At 37.7% G+C, this 11,716-nt stretch overlaps 1 pseudogene; it reads right to left on the bottom strand.

The window, feature by feature from the left end:
* Positions 1 to 2,726: 2,726 nt before the first annotated feature.
* LOC116123321 lies at positions 2,727 to 10,326 on the bottom strand (annotated as a pseudogene).
* Positions 10,327 to 11,716: the final 1,390 nt, after the last annotated feature.

An 11,716-nucleotide genomic window follows, 5' to 3' on the forward strand; every position in this document is an offset into this window, starting at 1 on the left:
TAAACATGCAATGTTGCACAAAATAAGGTTCTCTACTCATGCATATGCTTCTCTCAAGTATTTCATCAAACAATAAGCATGCATGAATAAACTCTACTTTAACTATAGTTCTATTTCTTTCTTGGACCATCCATAATTGGAGTAAAACTCCTCCATAATAATTCTAAACCTGTCAAGGAAAGGCACTTCCAAAATCTCTACTTAAATTCTTCTCAAATTCAGCCAAACTTCAATTGGCTATCCCAACCTTGACTCTACTTTTCATGGCTCAAAAACCATTCATCAACCCATCAACTCATCAAAAATTATAAACTTAGCAATCAATCTCACAATTATAAGTATATAAATACATATCAAATCATTTGATTGCTTAAATCTTAACTTGGGTTTGATTTACTTACCTTTTTCTTGAGTTCTTCCACAAAAGCTCTCTAACTTGTTGGACTTGCTTCTTCTCTTAATTCCTAAGCATAAGCTTAATAAGAACTCAACACTTACTCAACTTAAACTTATACTAAAGCATGAATCCTTACCTTTTGATGCTTAGGAACAATTCTTTATCAAGATCCAACCAAAAGCCCTCAAAAATCCTTGGAAGATTGAGTGAAGAGTTGAGAGGAAATGGAGAATGGAAGAGGCAGTGGAATAAGGAAAATGAAGGGATTTAGAGATCTAGCCCTTAATATCTCATAAACTAAGCCTTCTTTCCCATTTTATCCTTACACTTTCTTGAAAATTCCATCCTTATCCTTTAATTCTTTACAAATTCACCCTTATTCTAAAATATTCTCCTTGAAATTTCCTTGCATTTCACTCCCCACTTTTCTTGCTAATTAGGGGTAGAATGGTCACTTTACCCTTATGGAAAATTTTCTTGAAACTTCACCAGAAAAATCTGCAGGCTCTTCGCCCCGGTGAAGAAATCCAGAGTATCTGTCGCCACAGCGAAACTCTTTCTTCGCCGCGGCAAAGTCTACACATCCAAAAATCCGCAAGACTTCACCAAATTCAAGGCATCCAGACCATTCTAACTACTTAAATAACATGTCCATTTAACTTAGGCCAATAAACAACATGTAAAAACAAATGAACATGAGACAAAGATGTACCTCAAAGTGAATGTTACACCTTTAAACCCCTAGGTGGCCCTAGTCAGACGAGTTGTAGTCTCGTGAGGGTTTCCAACGATGATACCCACAAACATCCATACTAAACCTAACCTAGACTCGAAAACTAAAAACAAACAAACAAAACATTAGTCTCCGGATATACATTCATCTCAAAAATTGCATACAACACATCACATAAAGAATAGTTAAACATCACCCAAGCCTAAACGTAACTCAAAAATCAATTTCATTTTCATTATCAATTCTCACACATCAATCATTCCACAAACCCGTCAATCTCAAAACCCGGATGATCACATGCATAAACTTCACAAACAAAGAATTGATCTCAAAATTTTAAAAATATAATATAATGTATAGAATCAAATTCCATAGGCACTCTCCGTTAATGTAGAATAATCACACTACCTCGGATCAATAGGTCTTTATTAAGCTTGTTACGTTAGGCTAGGTTATAAGGTTATGAAAGAACGGAAAAGATAAGCAAAAATAAGAGACTCAATCCTATTTCTTTCAAACACTTTCATTCAAGCACCACCATTCTTCTTTACACCCCACTTTTTCCACCCTTTATCAAAAATAATTTCATTGCATCATTTATACTTTGCAATGTTTCTCAATAAATTTCCTTTTTTCTTTCTTTCTTTCTTCTCTATTTTTCTTTTTTTTTTTCTTTCATTTTTTTTTTCAGAAGAAAGAAAAGAAATCTAAAAATGCTACCCCAACTCTTGATTAAAAAGCACTCCACAACCCCCAACCTATTCTTTTGAGCACATTTGGAATAAATTGACAATTTTCACAAACCTTCACCCCTTACTTCTTTAATTGCTCTCACCAATCTTGTACTTAGATTAAGTCTCTTAAAAATTAAAGGGTAGGAATGTGTTTTTGGCTCAAAATAATGGTGTGTTAATGTAGGTTACATGAAAGAAAATGAAGGTTCAATGTGTTTAATAATGGCTCAAAGGGGTAACTAACGATAATTTAAATAAAGGGTTGGCTTGAAAGGCTCAAACGATCCAAAGATAGCCTAAATCATATCCTAAGTAATGTGCATTCTAGGATTTCTTCTCAAGTAGTTATCAAGTGAGTTCTAGAATTTGTTGAGATTGCAAAAATGTCTATGAAAATTCATACATAACAAACATCACTAAGCCTTAAGACTAACCAACCAAATCATACCACATAGCGTGAGAGTCTCAAACTAGATGAAACTAATTATTCAAAATTACCCCTAAACCTGAGCAACATTTAACATCTTCTAAACATCACATGTTATAACAATTATAATCATATCATTGACACATAAATTAATCCGAAAAACTAAAAAAATTTAATCCTAAAAACATGCAAACACTAAAAAAAAAACTACAGCAACAACAAATGCAAACACACAAATGTAAACACATACTTAGACATACCAAAGAATTAATATTTCTATGTCCCACCCCCAACCTAAATTTGGCAATGTCCTTATTGCTCTATTAATCGGTATTAAACAAAAATCATTAGGAAAAACAAAAACTAACACAACTCAATGGATTGCCTCCCATGTAGCGCTTTGTTTAACATCGTTAGCTTGACATTGTTCTTTGCTTAATTGTCCATGTCTGTTGGTTCATGGAGAGGTACTTCATCTAATTGTTCCATGAATGGCTCATAGTATGGCTTTAGACAATGGCCATTGACCTTGAAGTCTTTCCCGGTCTTCATGCTCTTAATTTCCACTGCACCATTGGGAAAAACATTAGTAATCACAAAAGGACCAACCCAACGGGAGTGTAACTTACGAGGAAAAAGTTTAAGATGTGAATGGAATAGAAGAACTTTTTGTCCAGCTTCAAAAAGCTTTCGCTGGATCATTCTATCATGGAAGGCCTTTGTTTTGTCCTTGTAAATGCGTGAACTTTCATAAGCTTCATTTTGTATCTCCTCAAGTTCATTCAATTGCAATTTCTGTTGTTCTCCCGCTGCGTCTAGTTTCATATTGCATTACTTAATTGCCTAATAGGCTCTATGCTCTAATTCAACAGGAAGGTGACATGGTTTACCATAAACTATTCAGAATGGGGACATTCCAATTGGTGTCTTATATGCTGTCCTATACGCCCACAATGCGTCGTCAAGTCGCAAGCTCTAATCTTTCCTATTTGGATTCATGGTTTTCTCTGAGATGGACTCGATTTCCCAATTAGAGACTTCAACTTGTCCACTCGTTTGTGGGTGGTATGGTGTAGAGATCTTGTGGGTGACGTTGTATTTCTTCAAGGTAGCCCAAAATGTACGATTGCAAAAATGAGTGCCCCCGTCACTAATTATGGCTCTAGGTGTTCCAAACCTTGCAAAAATGTTAGATTTTACAAAATCTACAACAACTTTAGAATCATTAGTCCGGGTGGCCCTTGCTTCTACCCATTTAGATGCATAATCAACAACAAGTAAGATATAAAAGTAACCATAAGAAGACGGAAAGGGTCTCATGAAATCAATACCCCATACATCAAAAATCTCAACAAATAAAATCGGATTTTGGGGCATTTGATTTCTTGGGCCTAAATTACCCAAGCGTTGACATCTATCACATGTTTTGCAAAAACAATATGCATCTTTAAAGAGTGTAGGCCAATAAAATCCACTCTCAGGAACCTTGAGAGCTGTCCTCTTTGCTCCAAAGTGTCCTCCATATGTATAGGAATGGCAAAAAGTTAAAATTGAATCAAATTCACTTTCAGAAATGCACCTTCTTATGATTTGGTCGGGGAAATATTTCCAAAGATATGGATCATCCCACACGTATTGCTTGGCGATCTTCTTTAGTTTGTCTTTGCTAGCATGCGACATGTTGGGTGGGGTTCTCTTGGTGACTATGTAATTTACTATATCTGCATACCATGGTCCTGAGGATGTCATCGCAAGTAATTGTTCATCCAAAAAATCATCTTTCAATGGAAAAGCATCTTCTTGGTTTATCAACCTACTTAAATGGTCTGCTACAACGTTCTCACTCCCTCTTTTGTCTTTAATCGTTAGGTTGAACTCTTGTAGCAATAGAATCCACCTTATAAGCCTTGGTTTAGAGTCCTTCTTTGTAAGCAAATACCTAAGAGCTGCATGGTCAGAAAAAACAGTAACTTTAGTGCTAATTAGATAGGAACAAAACTTTTCTAATTCAAAAATAACCACCAAAAGTTCTTTCTCAATTGTGGAGTAGTTAAGTTGAGCGTCATTCAATGTTCTTGAAGCATAATAAATGGTGTGTGGTTACTTTCCCACTCGTTGTCCTAACATGGCTCCAATGGCATAATTGCTTGTGTCGCACATCAACTTGAATGGAAGACTCCAATTGGGTGGCTGAATAATTGGGGATGTGGTTAGGAGTTCTTTTAGTTTCTCAAACGCCTTTATACACTCTTCATCGAACTCAAACGCTACCTCTTTTTGTAACAAATAGCATGAGAGCCTTGCGATCTTAGAGAAATCCTTGATAAATCTCCTATAAAATCCTTCATGTCCAAGAAAAGAACGTACCTCTCTCACACAAGTTGGAGGTGGTAAGGAACGTACAAGATCTATTTTAGCTTTATCAACCTCAATCCCTTTAGATGAGATAATATGCCCTAAAACTATCCCTTGATTTACCATAAAATGGCATTTTTCCCAATTTAAAACGAGATTAGTTTCTATGCATCTTTTAAGAACTAATGTCAAATTACCCAAACAACTATCAAATGAGTTCCCATAGACACTAAAATCATCCATAAATACCTCTATAATGTTCTATATGTAATCAAAGAAAATAATTACCATGCACCTTTGAAAGGCGGCGGGTGCATTACAAAGGCCAAATGGCATGCGTTGATAAGCAAAAGTGCCAAAGGGCATGTAAACGTCATCTTCTCTTGATCTTCCAGTGCAATCACAATTTGATTATAACCTAAAAATCCATCAAGAAAATAATAGTGAGAATGGCGCGCTAAAAGTTCAAGCATTTGATTGATAAATGGAAGAGGAAAATGATTTTTGCGCATTGTGGCATTAAGCTTGCGATACTCCATGCACACTCACCATCCCGTTTGAATGCGAGTGGGAACTAAGTCATTATCTTCATTCTTTACCATGGTTATTCCGGATTTCTTAGGAACTACTTGGACCGGACTAACCCATTTACTGTCCGAAATTGGGTAGATCACACCAACATCTAACAATTTGATTATTTCCTTCTTCACTACTTCCATCATTGGTGGATTCAACCGTCTTTGCGCTTCTCTTGTAGTGCATGCACATGGAAGGACTTATTCCTTTAATGTCAGCAATTGTCCAACCAATTGCCATTTTGTACTCTCTCAACACACGAACAAGTTTCTCTTCTTGCAACTTTGAAAGGTTAGCCGCTACAATCATGAGTAATGTGTCTCCTTCTCCTAAGTATAAATACTTGAGATGACTTGGTAAAGGCTTAAGCTCCATGGTTTGGGCCTTCACAATGTAAGGTATAAGTTTTTTATTAGTTATGGGAAGAGAAATATAGGAGATTTCATACCTTGGATTTTTCTTTGGAAGCTCATCCAACATTGCTATAGTTTCATTTAGCTCTTCTCCCAACTCTACGTCTTTATTAAAACTTTGAGGTTCCTCGGTTGACAACCCATTCCATATTGCCACTTCCAATGGATCTTTGCCCTTAAGCTTGAACATTTGCTGCATTAAAGATTCAAGTACATCAATGGAAAAGCAATCATTGTCATCATTAGGATACCTCATTGCATCAAAGATGTTAAATTGAATGACTTCCCCATCAAACTCCATTGTCAACGTCCCATTACGCACATCTATTTTTGTACAGGATGTTTTCATGAATGGTCTCCCCAAAAGCAATGGCGTGTTGTTTCATCTTTCATGTCAAGCACGTAGAAATCCACTGGAAAAACAAGCTCATTTACCTGCACCAAAACATCTTCCACAACTGCCTTTGGATAGGCATTAGATCAATCAGCGAGTTGAATAACTACACCGGTCTCTTTAAGAGTACCAAGATTTAAGTCAAGATAAATTGAGTAAGGCATGACATTAATAGAAGCACCTAAGTCTAACATTGTTTTCCCAAACCTTGTGTTGCCTATGACGCATGGTATGGTGAAACTACTCGGATCTTTGCACTTTGTTGGAAGCTTCCTTTGCAAAACCGCTGAGACATTTTCTCCCACGCTTACCACCTCGTTTCCCTTAAGTTTTCTCTTGTTGGTGCACAGTTCTTTTAGAAATTTCGCATAATGCTGCACTTGCTTTATTGCATCCAACAAAGGAATGTTGACATGTGCTTTTCTAAAAGTGTCCAAAATTTCTTGTTCATGTTCCTCTTTCTTTGATGTGGCAAACCTGCTAGGAAACGGCAAAGGAGGTTTGTAAATATTAATAGGAACTTTAGATTGTACCTTAGGTGGATGTTTTGCATTGGAAGAATCAGTTGGCGATTTTTTTGCACTTTTGGGCTTCTTTGGTCTACCTTGAATCAACTCATCTCCAACTTCTTTCTCATCATTTGGATTCTCGTGAGTCTTCTCAAGTTGTCTACCACTTCTCAAAGTAATGGCACTAGCATTCTCCCTAGGGTTAACCAAAGGTTAGGAAGGAAGCTTTCCGGACCCATACGCCTCTAATCCTCCAAGAGTAGTAGCCAATTGACTAACTTTGCTTTCCAAATTCTTGACTGACATTTTTGTTTCTTGTTGGAACTTGAAATTCTCTTACTAAAATTGAAGAGAGCTAGTTGCTAATGAGTTTACCAAGTCCTCTAAAGACTTACCTTGAGGTTGGAAAACATTTTGGGGTCTTGCTTGGTACAGCTGTGGAGCTCGTGGGTAAGGGAAACCAGGTGGATTATTAGTGACATCAGCTTGTTGATTTCCTCCATAGCTAAGATTAGGTGATCCCTCCATCCTGGGTTATAGGTATTGGAAAATGGATCATACCTTTGCCTTTGTTTTCCTTGGTATCTGTAACACCTACTGAAAACTAGTACAATGCATGCAATTAACAATGGAAAATTGGGCCCAAAATGTTTCTTTTCATTACAATTCACATGTCTTTTATACACAAAGGTTACTGTTTACAAAAGTGCATTTTGAAAAGACAAAATAGGGGAACAGTGTAGCTATTGCTCCTCGCTCGCCGACGCCCCTCCAACCACATCAACACCTAGAACCTGCATCCACAAAGGAAAATAACGGGGTGAGCACAAATAATGCTCAGTAAGTAAAACTCTCTAACTGTCTGTCCCCGTGTGTGACTCTTAATTCTTTCCTTTTCTAATTCTGTTTCTATTTCTGTTTCTATAACATCATGGCCTCATCTTACCGGAGGTACGGCCGAATGGCGTTCACACAGCACCATCTCATTCTCTATGGCTATCGGGTGGAATTCACACAGTACCAACCCGTTCTTAGTGACTACCGAGTGAGGATCACAAAGCACCAACTCGGTTCCTCCTAACTATCGGGTGGAGATCACCTAGCACCTACCCGTTCCTCATGAATTTTGGGTAATGATCACCAAGCATTTACCCGTCTCTAGTCACTATCGGGTGATGATCACAAAGCATCAACCCGCTTCTACTAGCCGTTGGATGATGATCACAAAGCATCAACCTACATATCTCTTAACTAATCGGGTAGTGGTCACAAAGCATCTACCCATTCCTATTACTCATTGGGTGACGATCACTAAGCATCGACCCATCTCTCCAAGGCTATTCGGATGATGATCACAAAGCATCAATCCGATTCCCATAACGGTCGGGTGATGATCACAAAGCATCATCCCAACTATACTACTCTTCTAACTCATTCTATTGTAGCATTTTTCAATGCTCTCTACCCTTAGAGTAATTTTACCCACTAAGCTCTCTACTCATAGGGTATTTCTATACACAAAGTTCCCTACTCTTTCTTAGGTCACTTGTCAATGCATATAACAATGCACATGGATGATTCATCTCTACTAATGCACTTGTGAAATGCCAACATGCAATGTTGCAAAAATTAAGGTTCATTACTCACACTCAATTCTCTATTAGGCATTTCATCAAACAACTCATGTGCACTATAAAACTCTATCATAGCCATGAATCTAAAACTTTTCCTAACCATCCAAAATGGGGAAAAACCCCTTCACAAAGTCATAATAACCTGTCAAATAACACACTTCCAAAAAGGGTTCCATAACACCCCTTCAATTCCATCTCAACTACCTTGCCAATCCAACAACCCATTTCTCATATTTGCAAGGTATTAACATTCACAAAGCATAGAAATCTCCATTTAATACTCCATACATGGCATAATACATGCACATCAAATACATACATCATTTCTATCAAAACCCTAATCAAGAAATTTCATGAATCTCAACTTGGGTTGGGTTTTACTTACTTGCTATGGAGAGACTTCACCAAATCTTCTTTCCACTTGGTTTTCTTGACTATTCTCTCTACTCTTAACCAAAAGAATGAAAACCCTCAAAAACCAAAATGAACTAAAATCTACAAATCACACAACTTAAGGAGAAATCCTTACCTTAGGAAGCCTTAGGTTGTTTTCTATACCCCAAATCACTTCAAAATCCCTTGGAAATCCTTGATCAAAAGAAAAGAGAAGTTGAGAGGAGTAGAATGAAGAGTTGCGTTTGAGAAGAAGAGAAATGAGGGGTTTCTTTGATTCTAATTCCTTTTAAAGAAATATAAACACACTCATTCCCATTTTGCCCTTATTCTTCTATGGAAATTCCATCCATATCCTTTGATTCATTACAAACTCACCCCCATATCAACATATTCTCCATGAAAAATCCTTACAATTCACTCCCCACTTTTCCTGCTAATTAGGGGTAGAATGGTCAAATAGCCCTTGGGGAAGAAAATGTCTAAAACTCACTCAACATTTTAATCGGCCTGTCGCCGCGGCGAAGAAACCTTTGTCGCCGCGGCGAAACTGTCCAGAGAGTTTCACCCTTGGTTCAACCCATCTTCGCCGCGGCGAAGATTCTTCTTCGCCCCGGCGAAGCTTGGTACACTCAAATTCTTCTATTTTCAACCAAAATTCAGGGCAACATTCAACATAACATTCAATCAAACAAAATCAACAAAACCAACTCAAATAGGAGCGAAAGAGGAAACAATAACAACGTACCTCAAGTGGGGCGTTACAGTATCCTCCCATGGCATTTACTTGTTCTGCATTTGTCTCTTGAAGGGTAGGACACATGTCGGTAGGATGTCCCACATTGGAGCAAATCCACATGTCTTCACTTGTCCAATTGCAATTTGTTGCATAAGTTCAGTCAAATTATTCAATTGTTGCTCAAGATTATTGGATATCCCCACTTCATTTACCTTCCTTGGTGGTGGATCGGATCGAGTACCAAATTGTTGAGAGTTTGCCGCCATGGTTGCAATTAAGTTCATTGCTTCTATAGGAGTTTTATCAACTAACGCTCCTCCACTTGCTGCATCATGCTCCTCTCCACTGGCATCAATCCCTCATAAAAATATTGGAGAAGTAATTGCTCACTTATTTGATGACGCGGACAGCTAGCACACAATTTTTTAAACCTTTCCCAATATTCATATAAGTTTTCCCTATTGTATTGCCAAATCCCACAAATTTCTTTCCTAATGAGTATGGCTCGAGATGCTAGAAAATACTTCTTCAGGAATAACTCTTCATCTCATTCTAAGTAGTTATGGTCCCAGATGGTAGGTAATAAAGCCATTCCTTAGCACTATCTACTAAAGAAAATGGGAACGCCCTTAACTTCACTTGTTCCTCCATTGTTCCATTTGGTTTCATACTCGAGCACACCACATGGAACTACTTAAGTGCTTGTTTGGATCCTCTCCCGTTAAACCTCTGAAAATTGGTAGAAGATGAATCATCCCAGATTTAAGCTCAAAAGCTCCCCCTGCCGTATCATTGTATCGGATGCATAAAGGTTGTTGGCCAACGGTTGGTGCAGCCATCTCTTTGAGAGTTAGAGTAGCCATCTCCTCTTGATCAGAAAAATCAGAAGAATCACTTGCGAGTGGAAGATCGGTATGGATTGCTTGATCGAGAGTTGATCTATGCAAAGGTTGTTTCAAATGAGTAATAGGTGGAATCAGATCAGAATGCGGATTCGATCTCAAATTGTATCGCAAGCTCATTCACCAAAAACACCTACAACTCAAAAACAAAGAACAAATAAAAATTGAAAAAATGAACAAAAAGTAAACAAATAATTAAGTTAATGAAAATCCCCAGCAATGGCGCCAAAAATTGATGCATGCAAATGCAACACCTAATTTTACCTCACTAAATTCTAATGCAAAGTCGTGTAGTAGCAAAGAGCAAGTAAGGGTCTTTCCCACAGAGGATTTGTGAACTTAATTAATTATCTACTTCTAATGGGTTTTGTCGCGAATTATAAAAACTCAACAAAAACTAAAAAAAAATAATAAAAAAAAAAACTCAAAGCAAACAATGTAAATCAAGCAACTAATAACGAAGGAGAAATCCATGAGATAAACGAGATTGAAGGTTTATTCGCCACCACTAGACACAGTTTGTATATAATAAAAACACTTTTTAACTTTCTACCCTCTTGATCACATCAGCTCAAAAAATACCAAACGTTGATAAGTCCCATCTCTCCTTACTAAGTCGTTGGACTAGACACGTGTTAGAGTAGATGCCCTAGAGCCAATCAATTATTGTAGAATTGACTCTTTGTAATAAAGTTCATTAATCAATAAAAGGCATTTTATTCTATATTGCGTAAATCATTATTATTGCAATATGTATTGATATATGTCCTTAGAATGGTAGAACCGTGACGAGGGTATCAAGTGTTTCAAATCTTGATAGTGAGAACCCTATGAGCACATATGATGGCCATTCTAGAAACGTCTATAGCCCCAGTATTATTCTGAAGTAAGGGCACAGATAATACGGTAAGGCTATCATAGTGTTGAACGACCCTGTCGAAAGGCAGTGACTGATGTCACTTGTCAAGGTTGTTTGGTGACAACCTGGTGCAACACATGGGTGCTTGTTGTAGGCGGATATACCATAGCAAGTTCACTGGACTGACAGAAGATTCTATATGGATGGTAACTCCAGTGTCTATGGAACAAATCCTCTAACGAATGGTGGTGCATGTGATCCTTAGACTTGAGATCACCAGAGTGCCTTGTGCACCGACTAGTGCAGTTTGACACTAGCCTAACGCAGTTCTATTCAGAGCTGTCAAAACGGTGGTGCTTGGCTGCATCAAGGAGTGTATTAAGACTATGGTAGATAGACAGAGGATTCATCACTCCCGAGTACGGGAGAAGTTATCTCACGGTGCAATTCAGTATATGGCAATGGCACTAAAACTGTGGCACAGTGGGATTGAGTTGTTGCTCTATCCGGATTATAATACAGGTCATTGGTCCAGAAACTGAATACATAATATCGAGAGTAACCGAAGGTTGACACTATTTCTATGCCTTTGTTTTGTCGAGATAATGGATGATGAAAGGATCGAATTGTACGGTAACCATATCGTTGATA

This window comes from Pistacia vera, unplaced genomic scaffold (assembly GCF_008641045.1).
Source record: "Pistacia vera cultivar Batoury unplaced genomic scaffold, PisVer_v2 Contig1413, whole genome shotgun sequence".
NCBI classification, from domain to species: domain Eukaryota; kingdom Viridiplantae; phylum Streptophyta; class Magnoliopsida; order Sapindales; family Anacardiaceae; genus Pistacia; species Pistacia vera.